Source organism: Gopherus flavomarginatus, unplaced genomic scaffold, assembly GCF_025201925.1.
Source record: "Gopherus flavomarginatus isolate rGopFla2 unplaced genomic scaffold, rGopFla2.mat.asm mat_scaffold_216_arrow_ctg1, whole genome shotgun sequence".
Classification (NCBI taxonomy): domain Eukaryota; kingdom Metazoa; phylum Chordata; order Testudines; family Testudinidae; genus Gopherus; species Gopherus flavomarginatus.
In genome coordinates, this window is record NW_026114830.1 from 36,324 (window position 1) to 41,512 (window position 5,189).

The window sequence follows — 5,189 nt, forward strand, 5'->3', positions numbered from 1 at the left end:
AAATGACCGCTTGGTGGTGCGATTTGTAAAAGGAAAAAGACCCGGCATGCCCAGACCTGTTTTAAGCATGTTTCAACATGTTCAAACGTGTTTATCTTGTCGTGTGTTTAAAGAGCTGCATCAATAAAACACAATTTTTAATTTTGTTTACGTTTTTTATTTTACATTGTTAACCAGTCAATTTTTCGTTTTTTAACAGGGACGCTTTTAAAAGAGGCGGTGTTACTTGTGGCCTTGACCGGCTTTAGCCCTATTTTTAGACGCTCTAAAAATTGTTTATTGGTAACATGCCCTACGACGGTCGTAGGCACGTTTAGCTCTGCCAAGGCTTTCATAAAAACATGCCACCCTTTAGGAGCCCTCTTGTTAGCGAAAGAATAAGAGCCGGTTACCCCCTGACTAAATCAAGCATGTGAGACCCCTCAATCGCCTTCCCCCGGTACACAAAACGGCCATTATCAGCCCAAGAAGACACATCTTTACGTTGTTTAAGCTTATTTAACAATATTTCAGCTTTTTTTTTATAGCGAGGATTTACCCCCTCCAACACCTCCTGAATAACAAAGTCCGATACATCCCCCTGAACGTTAGGAGGTTGAAACTCCTCTTGCTCTTGCTCTTGATCTTGCTCAGGGGAAAAAAAAGGTTTATTTTAGTCTTTTCCATTTCACCACGCTTGGCCAATACCAGGTATTTTTGCAGGACCGCCTCGTAGAGTTTAGCCTTTTCGTAGTCGGATAAACCGGTTCTTTGAAGAATGTCTTTCATTTCTGAATCCAACTGGCGAGTGGTTGTGGTTCTGATATTTTCTTCACCGCTAGAAGCCCGCTTTATTTGTTCTAACTGGTGGCTAGGAACAAGGTACATTTTTTCGGCGTATTCCATTATCTGTTAATTAAAAGGCTTGACAGCAGGGGGAGTGCAAAGCTTAACAAAGGGCCAATAAAGCCACCAGTTTGTTTTACAATAACCTTTTTTCTTTTTAGGGATAGCTTTTTATCGCTTAGCTTTTTAATAATTTTTCGGTTTTTTTTAAGGATGCTTATTTGTCGAGGTTTTAAAGGAATGTTTCCTTTTAAAGTGTTAAGCGCTATTTCTGAGATGGCCGCTACTAGGTCGTCAGACGCCGTACAGAGAATAGCCTTTCTTTGTGGCGGCTTGGCTTTGATAAGAAATTTTAAAAGAGCCAGGTTTTTTTGCACACGGTAAGACATGTTTGTTCGGGTGGTGATTTTTTTTAAAATGGAGGATTAATAAAAAATAACTATTTTTTATGGGTTTTTTTAAAGGTGTATGCACAGGGCCAGTCTGGGGGGAAAAGACCTGTTCTTAACCTGAGGTTTTCGGGCGTTGAAGCATTTAAATCCACCAGCAGATACCCGTAGGGGTTTTTGGTAGCGTCCTCAAAAGCCTCCAAAAAAATTGTGTTTTACCAGGGTACATTTGCCGGGCCAAAGTGGTGACTTGTAGTTTATCGCGGGGGTTTTTAAAAAGAACCATATATTTAGTATTTAAATTAATTGTACGGCTTTTTTTCCCCTGACAAAACATATTTTGCACAATGTACATAATACTTAAGTTTTTGTGGTGTACGTATTTTGTAAAGGCTTTTTCAATTTCACCACTGTCAGAAGCAGACTCCATTAGATCATCTATAATAACCATATTCACTTTATTACTAGGAAATAAATGTTCATCATTAAAAGTATTAGGTAAACCTTCCAAAAATGTAATACATGAAAATTTTTGCAGCTATAACACCACACAATATTTTCAGGCATACATGATAACAGTTTATGACCATTTTCTAACAACTGTTTTATAAAATATGATTTTCCAGAATTTGAGGGCCCACAAAGCAAACAGGAAAAGGGATGAACAAACTGAACGTGGTTTTTCATAATAATTAATACCCGTACGGCAAAGTTTTAAAAGCCTCCTCGAGGGCTCTTTTGTCGTAAATGACTTTTTGGGTTTTTTTTAGAGTTCTTGTTTCTATTAACCAGTGTTTTTTTACCCTTACGATTCCTGGCTGCTGTATTACGATTTCTTTTGGGTCCTCTCCCGCGGGGTAATCCCAGACGAGTTCTTTTAAGCTTTCAAAATTAATCTTTTCACTGTTTCCTGAGTTAAGTGTGATTCCTTTTAATTTCATACAGGTTTTACCGCTGGACAGTTTGTACCCGTATGTTTTAGGTCCCGCGGACACAAACTCCACAATGTGTTCATCTGGGGGTATTTCGCTAGTTAAATCTCCTAAATAATCCCCTAGGGGGGGATTCCACTCCCCTTCTTTACTTACAAAAATTACAGAATCCGTATCATGATAAAGACACCGGTGCTGTAAACGATCTAACAAGCGGTAGAGCTCTAACCGAGCATAAGCGGTGGTAAAGCACGCTATAAACACGTTAGTGTTGCTAGAATGGGTGCAGTGTTCTTTTGCGTACTTCCAAGACACTATGGCTGTATCATCATCGATAAACTCGCACGATGACACATCGTAATAAGGTACAAAAACGTACTTAAAGAGCTCGTCCGGGTCCGTTACTATACTAGTGTTAGTCAAATTTGTTCGCTGACCAAATTTTCCCCACAAGGAATTTAAAAACAGCTTTGAAATTTGTCTTTTGGCGGGGTTTACCTTAATTTTGTTTAGACGCAGACACACACCTTCTTTTTCACGGTACTCTTTAACGTACTGTTCTTTTTTAAGCTTGTCCGTACACCAGTGAGGAAACCCCGAGGCCTCTTGTTTTTGTCTTAGGTGTGTTTTAATATAGTCTGAAAACAGGGCATCTGAAGAGCGGTTAAAATGCCAGACTTCATAAATTTCAGCGATTTTGTACCCTTTGTTTAAAGCCTCCACCAACTCTATTGTGCACCAAGTCCCTGTTAAAGCCCTCTCCTCCTGACTGTGCCCGCAGGGATCCTTTTGTTTTGTTTCTGCACAAAGGGCGCACAGGGGAAACATTAGTTTACCATCAACCCTGTATGGTAACACGGGAAAATACAAACCTCTTGGCGGGTACACTTTAACCTTGGCTATGCCAAAGTACTGGCCGATATCCCCAAAACCCTCATACACAATAACGGGATGTCCCACCGGGTACTGTTTAGTTTTGTTAACAAATGGGTAGAGGCTGGTAAAATCGTAGTAATGAACCTGCTCCCCGGGCTGCGGTTTGTAATAAAGGCAAATGGCGTTTGTTCTACCACCGTAAAGGGCGTCTCTAGGAACCAGAGGCTGTGGCAGCTTTTTTTCTCGTAAAAAATTTTCCACCCGGTTATCGTTTGCTAGCATGGCCTGCCACTCGTGTTCCCACACGGTCCTTACCTCAAACCCCTGGCTTTTTAAAAATTCAGCCTTAATAATGGTTCGGTTGTACAGCTGTCCGTAGGTTGCCTTAAGCAACGGGTTGTAATCATTTTCGCAATAGCAAATGGGGCACCCGTGAAAAAAACACCCGTTAAATTCAAAGGCCGTGGGTTTACCAGCTATAATGGCGTAACCGTCCAAAAAATAGGACCCAGTTTTAAACTCGCCACCCTGCAAAGCGTGTTGAATGTAAATATTTTCAGTGTGGGCTACGTACATCAACCACTGAATGGCCGGCGTGGAATATCTCTTCTGCTGTTTGTGGTAATTGTCTAACGGCAAAAGCGCTATGGTTTGCGGCTTTAAAAAATTAAACCGGTACATGGCCATGCAAATCGAGGCCAATGTGAGGTGCTGAAAGGGATCTATACACTTAGTAACCACTTCCTCATTATCCTTTCCGGGGTTTTTAACAATTTGCTTTTCGGTCATTTTTATAACTTCGTTTCTGAACCGGTTGCAAGCCTCTCGCAAAATTTCAACATCTTTTTGACAATAATAGCGTAGTTCTTTTTGAAGATCAAAGCTGTTTTGGCGATTGTGCTGGTACCAGTTTAAAAATTCTTTTTTTTCTTCAGGCATCATGTAGTCTACTCCAAAGTACTCTATTTCGGGCATAGGTCCCACATAGTTTTGATTTTTAACGGTGTTAAAAAAGTGTGGAAAGTACCCCTTCGCTTCCTCAAACCCCATAGCTTTGGGTAACTTGCTAAGTTTCATGGGGAGAAAATTTAAAGAATCTATAAATTTAATGGCTAAGTTTACCACCGTCACGCAAATAAGTTTTCCCCCTTGCGTTACGGTGCTAACAGCCATTTTTTCTTTAATTAACTGCCTTAGAATAAAATAACTATCGTAACCTTTAGCGTTATGAGCAATAAAAGTGTATCCCTTAAAGCGCTTGTCTATAAAGGTTAAAACAAACTCGCTAATGCATTCTTCCCCCTTAAATTCCCAGCTAGTTTTTTTATTTAAATGCAAAGCATAAATATAATTTGGCACGTGTACCCCCGTTTCCTGCATACATTCAAAATCATAAAACACATAATCCTTTCCCTCTTCTGGAGACCAAATATTACGCATATAACACTCGTGACCCTCTATGTTGTCTGTTTTTTGATGGCACTGGGGACACTTTTTGCTTCTACACTGGTGATTTTTAACCGTGTAGAAGCCGCATTTATCGCAAAAAATTCTGTTTTTACAATCAACTTTACCGCTGGCCGCCAAAGCGCTGTGCCTTTCTAAACAGTCGTCAGACCTGCAAAACAGCTTACAGCTGGGGCATCTTTTTTTTTCACCGGCCACTTCGAGGCACTCAGCGCTATTACACGTACGGCAGTGGTTTTTACAGGCGTGCTGGTGTTTGTGGCTATAGGGAGCGTAACAGTAGTTGCACAAATACGGGGCGCCTATAAAGGCTTTAATATTTAAAATACCGTAAAAATGTTTGTTATGTAACAAAACAAAAACAGTTTGGAAACGCTGTACACCCCCAGTTGTAAAAAAACACCAATTTCCATTTTCATAATACAAAACGGTAATAGCTACCCCCAAGCGCTCTTCGAAAGAGCTCACGTCTGTCAAGCTAATCATTTTTTGGTCCGAAAACCCCAACTCCTGATGAAGCTGTTTGGCCCCCTCTAACAACTGGGCATCTGTAAGTTTTTTATCTGATAAAAGACCCAGCACGCTACCGGCAAAACATAAGTTGTTACCCTGATTATTTAAATCAATTAAATGTTTTCTTTTTTTTTCAATAATTTTACTGTACGTAATAGTTTTTAGGGGTCTTACAGACCCAACTCCA